Genomic DNA, 13,841 nt, shown 5'->3' with positions numbered 1-13,841 from the left:
CCACATTACATCATTCTGTAAGGAAGCATCACTGAGCCACGTGTCCCCCAGGAGTCACTGATGCTGGCTGTGTGTATAGAGAAGGTGGGAGGCAGTGGAGGCTGTGGGTGGATATTATGCTAGTCTCAGCAGCAGTCCTTATATGTCTGCATGTGGTGCTACATGCTTCTCCCAGACCATATGGTGACTCCATTGACATGGGATGTGAGGTTGGCTTGAAGAACATCACATGATGTCTCTAGGAAGCGTGTACCCTCCTATCTGGGGGTCAGTTACATGTACTATGTTGTACCCTGTCGTTGACAGCACAGTGCTAACAGCTGTGCACTCACTGAGCAGTGATAGGTCATTTAAAGTTGGGGTAGAGAGTAGAACCAGGACAACGATCTTGGAACCCTGGGGCACAGTCTAGTGATGTTGCTGTGTGAATATAGTAAAACAGCATCCTTGTGTAACACACAATACTTATTACTATTCCAAATTGCTTCGGTATTTAATGTTGTTCAATTGGACGACATGTTTTTTTTCAGGTATATTACACTGTACAACGCTTACAAGAGGTGATTTTCCGCTGAACCCCATAGTGATCCATGAATTTCTTCTACTTCTACTTATCCTACTATTTTACACACCTCTTCACACTGTTCCAGAGTCACAAATGTTCGGAGTTGCATTCTGGTCCATAAGGCTTCTGTGTTCTTCAGGAACATCTCGATAGGAGCATGTCGTGCACCATAAGTGTAGATTGTATGGTAACAAAATTCTTCCTCTTCCATTTTATATGCAAGTAACCTACAGAAACAGAAGACCATTAGGAGTAGGTACGTCTGTGTCATATAGCCAACAAATTAACAAAATATGTTTTAATTACCATGATTAAAATGAAGATGCCATATCTTGTATAGTTCCTTTTCTATAAGGTACAAGCTGTGAATAAACTGGTGTGGAATAGATAGAGGGTGTATCTATCATAGAGGTAGGGCCCTCTTCTGGTGAAAACGCTTTAAATTAAATCTTTTTACTCTGCATAATGTATTAATGAGATTTCCACCAACAATATTCACTACAGCGTTTGTCTTATTTATCAAGTATTCACCATGATCCCTGATCTGTAAGCGACATCTCAGGATGGCATTAACAGAAAGAATACATGAAAAAATCTAATTAACCGATAGCTTTTTCTAAGAATTGGGATAATGTCCCTGCGACAGAAATAAAAACACTTGAATAGAGAGAGGGGGGGATTTTAAATATAGTGTAACACATTTCATATGTACAGTGTATATATATATATATATATATATAGATAGATAGATAGATATTATATATATATATATATATATATATATAAGGAGGGGGTTGGTTTACTAGGTGGGAAGATTGGGAGGGACAGAGGCTCTATACGCAATATATACAATTTATTGGGTGCCTGGGAGGGTGTGTTCTGGTTCTACAATATATTTTTACACCTAGAATTTTTTTTGAATCGAGCTTCCTAGTTACACGCGTGTGCTGGGCCCCGCACATGCTCAGAGGAGAACAGGGGCCACTAGAGAGGTAAGTAAGTTTTATGGTTTAGGATATTTTTCTCCATCACAGCTCAGTATCTCTAAGCTGCCACAGTGATAAACTAAAGTTGAAGCACCGAGATTAGTATATTAATATATTGTCATGATAAACTGAGATAAAAGATTAGACTTTCGGCCATGATGTCTTTCAATAACAAATATACCCTACAGTGCTGCCCGCCCGGTGTGCTGACAGATATGTGTTTTTTTCTTGCAGAAAATTAGGGAGAGGGGAACTTTTTACCTCTAGGCCTTAAATGACCTGTACATTGCTGTGCCCTGATTTTACACCCATAGTTCCTCTGTTATTTGATTGTTTAGTTCTAACACATTATTCTCCATTGTCTGGACAGACAGTAAACTGTTTATAAGGTGAGTAAATAACCCATGTATTTGGCTCATGAGGGAATTAATCATGAGGGAAAATACTTACAGTGCGGAGTAAAAGTTGATGCAGGTGTATTCGCTCACTGTGAGGCCGGCTCTCTGGAAGTAGACGAACACCATTGCCAGTAGGTACTAGAATAGAAATACCAGATACATAGTCAGAATGGAGAAATACATGTGTACATACCCAGCAGTCCTATTGTACAGTGGTTCAGTTCTGTTTACTGTGACAGAAAGAGTGTGTTCCCAAGAATTAGGGACATGGCAATAGGTTTTGGAGCCATAGGTTTGGTGAATCTAAATGTGGGCTGAGCAGATCAGGGGCATGGCTTAAAATGTCCTGATGTTTAAATTGGAAAAGTTGGTTTGAAAGTGTATAAACTCATTGCAGATAAACTTAGACACAACACAACCTCTTTCTGGAAGACACAGTCCTTGGTGTATGTTGAGGAACCCCTTACTGGGAGTGATTGGACTACATCCATAATGTGAAATAAACATCCCCCCATAAAGATGAAATCCCCTTTAAATTGTTTACATGGTGCAAAAAGTATAAATAAGTTTTGTAACCAAATTCCAACAATCAGACATTATCTTTCTCTATTTCAGTTTGCACTGCCCTGGCCAAAGATAATATCAGACTGATCATTATATGTTACACGCTATTGAGTAAAACTATAAGAAAATAGTAATGGTTCAGTAACAGTAAAATAAATACCTTGTCTGATATTCTCATGCAATAATCCCTTTTCAGGAAACTGTAGATGGTACGTTCCTCTGCAATGAAAAGCATGAAATGTTCAAATGTTATATGATATAGTGGGAAATATTTATATCAACGTTTCTACATGTAACTGTGAGGAAGAGTTGGTGTTGTCCATAGCTGCCATCCAGACATTTACTTTCATGTATAAACTACTAGAAAATTGCAGCATCTCATTGATTAATATGGACACCTGCTTTTCTACAGTGTGACCTATAAAATAATAATCTATATGCTATAAGTGCAGTAATGTAGAATATTAGACAGACTTTCTAAAAGATTTTTCTCATAATAAAGTTGAACATGATGCAATGGGTTTATAGGGTGTTGCTGGTTGCCAGAAGCTGGTCACCACTCACTACTCCAACTGGCACTAATTGGCCAAACCAGCAACTCACCATCTTTGAGTGTTAACTGGACACCAATATGATATCCCCAGTTGTAGGAGGGAATAGCTGCCATCACCAGGCTGCTTTAAAGGCACCATGAGCCATTCATGACTCTTGTGCATAGTGTAGCTGCTGCAGCAGCTCTTTGCTGGTTGTGCTGACTGAATGCTCTCTGACCCCTGACTGTGGATCAGGACTGCTGGGTAGCAGGACAGTGCTGACTCAGGACTCTGGGCTTAATGCAGGACAGCCGAGGATGGATTAAAATGTGCCCTTTAATCAGTTATCACAGGAACACAGCAGGGACTGGTGCCCCAAAGGAGCTAGCAGCCTCTTATTAGTAATGGTATTTATTGGCTCAAATAGTTCCTTTAAGTGTATAAATACATCACAAGAATATAGTGATGTTTTCCCCTCTCTACACTACCACCTGTTAGTCTGTTTTGGGAAATATAAACTCTAAATCTCCCACCCAAGGTTTGACCTTTAGATCCAGGGCCCCCTCTCAGCCAAATTCATCTTTAGGGAGTTTGGACCTAGAAGTAGAGAACTGTGTTTATTTTCAATTACAATTACCTAGTGCTTCTAATATATAGTTAAAATGTTTCCCTCATTATATGGGGGGAGGGGAACTGATCCAACAAATCATTTCTTGTGGCACTTTTCTTTTGTAGAGGGACATACGAAATTTGTTTCTTCTTGTTAGCATTATCTGAAGATATAACTGTTTTAATATATCATCATGATGTTGACATTTGTGCTATTTTATTTTCTTGTTTCATTCTACATGTCACCATCAAATAACTATATAAATAAATGAAAAGTTCCTCCTTCTGAACAGGAAGCTTAATGGACTCATTCAGTTATCTTGAATGTGGCTTCTAATCAGAATATTGAATTTATTGGTCTAAATTCATTATACAAAGAATAATGTGATTTGGTAGCTAAAATCTCAGTTTCCCATAGGTAATATATTAGATGGAAGCATTCCCAAATTTTTCCTATCTTAAAATCCCTTGCAATGGTGGATAGAGATGACAGACCCCATGGTGTAATGAGGGACCTGTGTACTGCAACATGAATATGTGGCATTCTCACTAGAGGTACTTTTTATTTTTAAAAACATGTGTGTCAATGTCTAAGGTGATATTGTGTAATAATCTGATAGTTGTACACATTCTTACTTCACACTTTATAAATTAAATTATTTGTTTTTGCAAATTGATGCACAAATATCTCCATTATCGGTACTTGTCCTACTGCTTACATTTTTCTGTCGGATTTTCCATGTTCCATAGCATCAGTGTGGATGCATTTTGCAAAACCAAACTTATTGTTTGCCAAATGTCTTCTGTAATTGATCTACAGTAAGAGAATGTTGTTTACAACAATAAAGGATAAGTGGTCTGAAATTCTTCAAGACAGGAACCATTTTTGGGGTTTTGCACTCTGTCAGATTAGCTGGGAATAAGCATTTAGTCTATTCAATAGAATGTTATATTGGGATAACAAAGGTAATTGGTGTACTCACTGCCTTACAGTGGCAGAAACAGGCTGACAAGTCTGTGCTGCACAAGCAATGCTCACATGTGAATACTATATGGAAAAACTACAGAGCTAGAAACCGGGCAAAACATTTACTGGCCCCATATCACTGGACCCTCCAACTGTCACTGACATCTGGGGGTAAATGTATCATAGTGCGGGTTATTTAAAGCGGCGCTGCCTTGTAAAGAGTTTCCCTTTACAAGGCAGCGCCGCTTTAAATTTAAGCTGTCATCTCGCCGATTTCCGGCGACTTGTACAACCCGCACTATGATACATTTACCCCCTGGGGTTGTACAGGAATAAGATGACAAAATTTCTGCAATGGTTCTTAGAAAAATAATTTTAACAATTTGGTCTTAATAAATGTTTGTGGTCGTAATAAATGTTAATAAATGTTGAGAAAATAAGTCCTACCCAGCAGTTTGTAAAATGCAGCTTTCTCTTGTCCTAGGCTAGGTGACTGTTCAGTGCTGCAATGTTGGCTTTGATCTTCATGTAGTTTAATTCTCTTGGCAGGGTTCAGCTTGTCTTCTGTTGTCCTGTTGTGATAAATTCTTTTATCTTATATATGGAAATAATGAATACTTATTTTAAAATAAAAGATAAGGGAAGTGATGTATTATCCATAAATGCACCACAATAATTCATTTTTAATGCGAAAATGCTCCTATTTGTTCACCTAGCACATGAGGGACACATACTGCTTTTGGGAACTACTGCTGTAAAATGGGGATGCAGCTACTTTCCAAGATGCAGGTCACATCTATACACTTAGTACTGCACCGCAGAAATATTCACCAAGCTAGTGATATTGTGTATTGTATAATATGTGACACAACTATACCCACAGCTACCATCACAATGTATTTAGCCACTTACCGGTGTGACCCCTTCCACTACTCCCCCCATAACCTACTATATGCAGTGACTGGCTCAGTGCACTTACCTCCTGTCCATTCTCCTCGACTCAGTCGTATCCGGCAAAGAATGAAGTGAAAATAAAATGAAAAAAGAAGGTGTATTAAAGGGAAAATCAAGAAGATACACAAGAATATACAATACTAAAGACTAAACAACTTATCTAAATCAAAGAACAATATATCTTATAAGTAAATGATATACTACAGGTAACTTATGTTCTAACAGATCTAAATATAAATATGCTATATAAAAAATATAAATAAATATATATATGGATTTATAAATTACTTAATGTAATATAATATATGAATATTTTAAATTGCTCAGAATCAATATAATATATGAATATTTGAAATCGCTCAGAATCGCAAGTTGTCGCTGTGTCCAATAGCCACAGAGATGTGAGAACCATCAGGCACCAGAGCTCACGGCCAGTTTGAATATATACAACTGACATCACCATGACAACCTGCTCCAGCTAAAATGCTGCATTACATAAAGGAACTAATCTATCAATCTTTTTTAGGAAGCTGTCACAAGCTTGACATGAGATAATAAATACAGTCAACACTTAGTTATATGTACATCAGTCTACTACTGTTATCTAGTCAACTGTAATCAATAGTTAATCTATGTTAGGTCCCTAACAATGGGATTTTGGCCCACACCATTCTTAGACGGTATTAGCAGTGGAGGAACTAATACCACTGCACAGGGTATGGCTGCTACAGGCAGGGACAGTATAAGGGCCACATGGGACTGGAGCTGGAAAGTCTGAAGGACCTATAAAGAGAAGCCCAGTCCCACTGGAGAGGGTGTGGCCATGGAGAGCATAGCTAGCTCCTCCCTTCAACCACCTACATCTCCCTCACATCTTCCCTAACATGAAGCGAACAGCACTAACCGGTTCACTCAACATTTAAGGAAAATGAAGCGTGGGAAATACATTCAAACTGCCCCTCATGTGAGGACAATACATTATCTACAGAAAAATAGTAAAACAAGCAAAATATAATATGTGGGTCACTTTTCACGTTAACAGCTTGAGCAATGCCTTCTAAACTTACAGTAATACACTTACAAGATTAGTGTTACCAGATACCAATGAAACTTTAACAGGAAATCCTTTTTGAATGAAACTATATTAGAAAACTAAGTACATACAAGGTATTTCCAACTTCATGATTAAAAAAAGTATAAGATCTCCTACCTGGAAATGGATTATCCAGAAAATTTTGAAAATCAGAAATGCTAATGAAATAATAGTAGCTATTCAATCTCATGAGGAAGGGAAGACAATGAGTCATTGTTATAATTTAGTTTAATAGATCTCAAGCTTAGTGCTCCAAATTACAAAATCTATTGTCTAAGTCCTGAGCATTCTCCTGATAGATCCTGAACCTGTACATCTTGTTGTACAAACTCCTCCACTTGCTCACTCTTTTCCTCTACTAGATGTACACAGCATAACCCCTTATCCTCACTGATCCCATCATCCCTGCAACAGCTGGTTCTGTGTACTTCTTGTGATGGACAAACTCACAAAACAGTCAGACGCTTAATCACTACAACAAAAATTGTTACATTTGGTAGCTTCCAATATTTCATCTTCACTATATATGGCCACATATTATATAAATGCCAGTGATTTTTATCATTAGACTGACATTGGACAGAATAATTATGTGTTAGGAAATCTATACTTATGCCACGTCCTCATAAAAAGAAATACATTTATTTGGTGTTTCTGGGACACAGGAAGACTCCATATCTTGAATAAAGTCACAAAGAAACACTGTGATGTGAACCATGTTTTGGCCAACTCTTTATTCCCATTTTGCTATCAGAACTTTTGTTAAGTGAAGCCATTTTAGCTGAGGGCACTTAAAATGCATGGATTATGTTTTTCAGGCCCTTACCCATTAGGGGTTAAAGTTGTTTCATTCCCAGCCAATAGAATCCATGGGGAGTGGTTTCAGTCACCTCATTAGAAACTCCCATGGGCTTCTAGATCTTTCCTTCCCGGGATTTCACGGATGCAGGAGCTCCCTGGAGACAGATAAGATCGTTTATTGCTTTTAGCTTAAACTTTTGTTTCTCTCTGTTTTCATTGTTTTCCTTGTCTCAGCCTTATCTTTTGTCTATTCCTTCATCTCCTTACAATTTCCTCACTTCTTATTCAATTTTCTCTTTTCAATTTCTCACTTTCTCTATCCTCCTTTCCATTCACCTTCCCATCTCCCCCCCCCCCATCTCCATTTTTCACTTTTCCCCGGTACTTGCCCTTGTTGGCACTATGTCCAGACCCAGGAGATCAGCGGGCCCCCATGCACGCTTGTTAGACGGGTCGCAGCTCCCGGCCGGGAGTCTGCGCCCGCTGGTTACCTCAGACAGCTCTGCCTCCACTAGTGAAGCGCTGGACGCTCCGCCTGAGAGCGGGCGTCCCAGCGCGGTTAATATTGCAGAAGGGGACTCCCCTGTCATCGGGTCTCGGCAGAGATCTGGGCAGGGGGGGAGGGGCGGTCACCGCAGGTCCCGTGCACCAGAGCGGTCAGTGGCGCTGGCCGTTTCTGGTAGCGATGCTGTCACAGGGCAGCAGATAGAACAGAGGAGGAGATCTCCTTCTCCTTCCTCTGTTAGGGCCAGCCAGACTCCTCGTTCCCCTCGCACACCACCTTCCATCAGGGGAGGTCATAACACTTACAGGGTAGGGGGGGGGTTTGCAGGCCCTGGCTTCCTCTTATAATTCCCCTGTGTATCAGCAAACTATTCCTGTCAGTGAGGCAGATTCAGTGTCACAGCAAGGCCCTGGTGATGACATACCTATTAGGCCCTGGTTGCACAGCAGTAGTGGGGATGGTATCCCCTCCCTTAACAGGATCCCTTCACTCATACCTGAGGGATGGATCAGGGGTAGAGGGCGCCCTCCGGTGGCTCATAATATTAATCTTCAGCCTATCATACCACCTCAACTATATGTGCATTCATCCCCTCAAACTGTTCCCACTATACAGTATAACCTCGTATCTCCAATTCAAACTGCTAATGCTCCTCAGCAGGGCCTTTCATATAGCGGTTCCATTAATGTTGGGGGCCATCCCCCGGCGTTGCTTCAGTCTGGGGGTTTTCAACAAATGCCAAACATAATGCATCGTTCATGGGTAGGATCAGAGAGAATGCAGGTGGAACAGCCCCATGGAAACCCGCCCTCATGGTCATTACCGTATCCTCCTATGAATACAGATAGAGCCCAGCATACCCCGCAGAATTGGATGGCACCTTATCCACCTCCTTATAGCCCAAGTTATACCAATCAGCTGAATGCAAATATTAGAAACTTACCCGTCCCTGTTCATAGTACCCCCCACTGTTATGGGGGTACTTCTCAAGATTTGGCCCGTCCACCAGCCCCAGGTTTTGCTTTTAATACGCCTGTCCCTATAGAGTCGTTGAACAGTATTTCAGCATGTAGGGTTAACCAGTCGGTTGTGTCTGAAGTCGCTAACATCCATTCTGTTTCAGTGACTGCTACATCGGGTGGAGGGGTGCCCGCTCCATTGCCAGAAGTACTCACGGTGACGGGGAGCTCTTCCTTACAGTCAGAGTCAGCAGCGGATCCGGCATCAAGAGGAGAAGCATCAACACAAGCACTCGCGTTACCAGGGACATCTGCGCAAGGAGGTGAGTGTGAATCTGTTTTGACACATCGTTCACATACACGCAGCCCTCCTTTAGCTAGCACTAGCGAAGAATCAGATGAGGAAGGTCAGGGTCCGCGCAAGCTTTTAAAAATCTTAACTGAGCATTTAGCAAAGCCCACTAGGGTGACCCCTTCAGGCGTAGCACCACCCACAGCGCTAGGAGGTCCTATGGTACGGTGCGATAATACAGCCTTGTTAAGAGGCGTGCGTCGCAGTTCAAAGGATAGGATAGATAAAGGGTACTATGTTGATTTGTTTATGCTCACCTCCGCAGCCAAAAAAGAATTGCTGGCTGCCTGTGGGAAGGGTGGAATGTGCGAAGAAAATTACAGAACTTTCCCAAACTGGTTGAGGGGGTACTGTATATTCGCTGCCATTTATGTGGAGTCTAGACCGGACACGCGGGCGGACGTGTGGAGGTACCTACACTTGATTAATGATCTGTGGATTAACGCGGGTGGTACAATTTGGAGGCGTTACGATGAGAGTTTTCGTAGCAAGGCAAACAAAATGCATACTATCCCATTCGGGTGTAAGGACGTAGAGTCATGGATGGCGCTGATGCTGCCAACCGAAGATTCTATGCCCCCTTTGGTACCTAGGTTTCAGAGCCAGGGGAGGCGTAGTACTCCCCAAAACAGTAAGAACAGATGTTTTGCATATAACAATGCCTCGTGCGGAAGGGGTGAATCTTGTAGATATAGGCACGTGTGCTCCAAATGCCGAGGCAGTCACCCAGCTAAGGACTGTCATCAGGAGTGGGCAGGGGCCGCGGGGCGCCAGGAGGTGCTAACTAAGGGGCCATCCCCTATTGAGTTAAAAGTTCTGGATAAGTGGCTTAGTTTTTTCCCAGATGTTGTTCAAGCCGAGTGTCTATTCCAAGGTTTTCATTATGGTTTTCAGCTCCCAGTAGTAGGAGAAATTAGGTCTTCGTCGGGCAGGAATCTGAAGTCAGCAATCTTGCTTCCTGAAGTGTTGAAGGATAAGGTTATGAAGGAGGTTAGCTTGGGTCGTATGATTGGGCCTTTTGATTCCCCCCCAATTCCTGATTTGATAATTTCCCCTGTAGGAGTTGTCCCTAAGAAGGCTGCGGGTAAATACCGCTTAATACAGCATTTATCTCATCCTCCCGGTTTTACAGTTAACGACGCAATAGATGCTAGCTTCAGCTCAGTCAATTACCAGTCCTTTGAGGAGGCCTTGGCTTTAGTTAGGGACTTTGGGCAAGGGGCTTTATTGGCTAAGTTAGACATTGAATCGGCATTTAGACTGCTGCCGCTTCACTCGGAATCTTTCAGATTCATGGGCTTTAGGCTACAGGACGGTTTCTACATTGATCGCTGTCTCCCCATGGGGTGCTCAGTGTCATGCGCTCTTGTCACACACCGGACTCCCGCTGCCTCCCCGGGAGCCGGCGGGTGTACCCGCTAACTACAGAGGCCATCCCCACCAAGATCCGCTATTTCTTTCACTTACCTGGTCCACGCTGCTGCAGCTCTCCAGCGCTGTCTCTCCCCTTCTTCCGTTCAGCGCTCAGTGGTTCTGCGCATGCGCAGAACCGTCTAACTGCTTTATGCGTTCTCACTGCCCTCTATTGGTTGTTCAATTGGAACTGCACTATATCTACTTCCTCTGACCAGAACTCAATGCTGGTTCTTTCAGTCAATCCCTGACTTTAAGATTGGAAACAGCTCCTGTGTCGTTGCTATTCCCTCAAGCTTCCAAGCTACGTCTCTCCGGGGAACTCACCTCCTGGTGACTACGCTGCTAGCATTCCGGTAAAGCACTTCCAAGTGGCTACATTACCTTTTCCTGCTAACCAGCTCCCTAGTGACTACTTCGCTGAACATCTCAAGTTACATTTCCTCTCTCAAGTGACAGCGCTACTTCTACCTGATTCTACGCTCCGTCTGCTGTGTTCGCTGAGAACTACGCCAGGGGACCGCGACCTGCAAGTGGAAGCCGCAAAAGCCCATATTCCCTTGCGGGAATCCCTGGTGAACACCTTTCACTTGTTAGACTCCGCGCCCCTCGCTGAAGTAACGTCAATCTCGGCTGAACTATCAGGATCCAGTTGAAGTCCCTCTGGTATCGTGACACTAAGAACCAGCCATGTCAGATCCTGATAGAGAACCTTCCGCCAAGGACATGCTTCAACACCTGGTTGGAAGAGTGGAGCGTCAGGATGCAGTTCAGATGCAACTTCTGCAAGGTTTGCAAACTCTGGCATCCCGTTTAGACGCCTTACAGGAGGCCCCGCCTCAGCCGGCTGCTCAACCACAAGCAGTCGAAGTCCCTGCTGCAGCCGCTTCCTCTCTGCGTTTGCCTACACCCTCCAAATTTGATGGTGATCCCACCTCTTGCCGAGGCTTTTTAAATCAGTGCTCCATTCAATTTGAGTTATTACCTCAGAATTTTCCTACTCCCAGGTCAAAAGTCGCTTATATGGTCTCCCTCCTATCCGGGAAAGCCCTGGCATGGGCCTCGCCTCTTTGGGAACGTAATGACAATCTTCTCAATGATGTTTCCGCCTTCACTTCGGCATTCAGGAGGATTTTTGATGAGCCGGGACGAGTGACGTCCGCCGCTACCAGCATCCTAAGACTACGTCAAAACTCCCGTTCTGTGGCTCAATACGTCATTGAGTTTCAGACCCTAGCTTCCGAGCTCCAGTGGAACGATGAGGCTCTTGTTGCTGCCTTCTGGCAGGGGCTGTCAGATAAAATCAAGGATCCCCTCTCTTCTCAAGAATTGCCACCCACCTTAGATGCCCTAATTTCTCTCTGCAACCGGGTAGATCTTCGGCTTCGGGAAAGATCGTCCGAAAAAGACCTTCCTAGACGGTCTACCTTTCGTCTAGCTCCTCGTTTTCAACCACCTACATCTACGGATGAGCCTATGCAACTGGGGCGCTCTCGTTTATCTCCGGATGAAAGAGAGAGAAGAATGAAGAATAAACTATGCCTATATTGTGGAGATCCTGGTCACCTCCTGGCTTCATGTACCCGGCGTTCGGGAAACGACAAACCCTAGCCTGCACTGGAGAGGTCAGTCTAGGGACTCTTACTTCCTCTCCAACTTCTTTTCCAGATCTAACGTGCTCTTTCCCTGTCACCTTACATTTGCTTTCAGGGCCCCAATCCTCCAAGGCCTTGTTGGATTCTGGAGCAGCCGGGAACTTTATGTCACAATCTCTGGTTACTAGGCTAGCGCTGCCCACTGTTCCGCTGAAAAAGCCCTTGGCTACTACGGGCATTGACGGTTCCCGTCTCCCTAATGGTAGTATCCTTAAACAAACAAAACCCATCTCCATGCAAGTTGGGGCTCTCCACTGGGAAAAGATTTCCTTTCTCGTTCTCCCACTAACCATCAGCCCAATCATCCTGGGTCTACCATGGCTTCATCTACATTCACCCCATCTGGATTGGCCTTCATCACAAATCATTGCGTGGGGTCCTGCCTGCCCTCGCCAATGCCTAACACCAGTCAAACCTCTCGGCTTCACACAGATTCCTTCAGAACCCACCACAGTTATGTTACCGCACCAGTATTCGTCCTTCTCGGATGTCTTCTCTAAAGCCTCCTCTGAACGTCTACCACCCCATCGAGCTTGGGATTGCTCCATCGAGCTCATTCCGGGGAAAACTCCTCCACGAGGTCGAGTCTATCCGCTCTCACTGCCCGAGACAGAGGCTACTACCCTCTACATCAAGGAAAATCTGCAACGTGGGTTCATCAGACCTTCCTCCTCGCCCGCCGGGGCCGGGTTTTTCTTTGTGAAAAAAAAAGATGGAGCTCTCCGTCCGTGTATCGACTACCGAGGCCTGAACTCCATCACTATTAAAAACCGCTACCCCATTCCATTAATCACCGAACTCTTCGATCGCATTAAAGGTGCGAGAATCTTCACTAAACTCGATCTACGCGGAGCTTACAACCTGATCCGGATTCGCTCTGGGGATGAGTGGAAAACGGCTTTTAATACACGGGACGGCCACTATGAATATCTAGTGATGCCGTTTGGCTTATGTAACGCCCCAGCCGTTTTCCAGGGGTTTGTGAATGAAATCTTTCGCGATCTGCTATATTCCAATGTCGTAGTATATCTGGATGACATCTTAATCTTCTCCAAAGACCTTCCCAATCATCGTTTACATGTGGCTGAAGTTCTTTCCAGATTACGTACCAACCATTTGTTCTGCAAATTGGAGAAATGCATATTTGAGGTCCCTAAGTTGCCTTTCCTGGGCTATTTGGTTTCTGGCTCCGGTCTACAAATGGACCCGGGGAAAGTTCATGCTATAATCAACTGGCCCCAACCAACTACACTCAAATCCATTCAGCGTTTTTTGGGCTTCTCCAATTATTACAGGCGCTTTATTGCTGGTTACTCATCTGTGGTGGCACCTCTGACAGCTCTCACCCGAAAAGGGGCAAATCCGCAAAATTGGACCGCAGAAGCTTTGGAAGCGTTCCAATTTCTCAAAAGAGCCTTTTCATCGGCACCTATCCTCCAGCAACCCGATGTCTCTCTTCCTTTTTTCCTAGAGGTGGATGCATCTTC

General features: G+C 43.6%; 1 long non-coding RNA gene across 1 annotated transcript; it reads right to left on the bottom strand.

Moving 5' to 3' along the window:
* Window positions 1-683: 683 nt before the first annotated feature.
* On the bottom strand, window positions 684-2,733 carry LOC142103506 (uncharacterized). The gene is made up of 3 exons (XR_012679382.1): window positions 2,674-2,733; window positions 2,002-2,087; window positions 684-792 (listed from the first exon to the last, which is right to left on the bottom strand). It is a non-coding gene; the product is annotated as an uncharacterized LOC142103506 (long non-coding RNA).
* Between the last annotated feature and the right edge of the window lie 11,108 nt (window positions 2,734-13,841).

Source organism: Mixophyes fleayi, chromosome 10 (assembly GCF_038048845.1).
Source record: "Mixophyes fleayi isolate aMixFle1 chromosome 10, aMixFle1.hap1, whole genome shotgun sequence".
Classification (NCBI taxonomy): Eukaryota; Metazoa; Chordata; class Amphibia; order Anura; family Limnodynastidae; genus Mixophyes; species Mixophyes fleayi.
The sequence above is the reverse complement of the archived record's forward strand: the minus strand, read 5'-3'. Positions and strand labels throughout refer to the sequence as shown.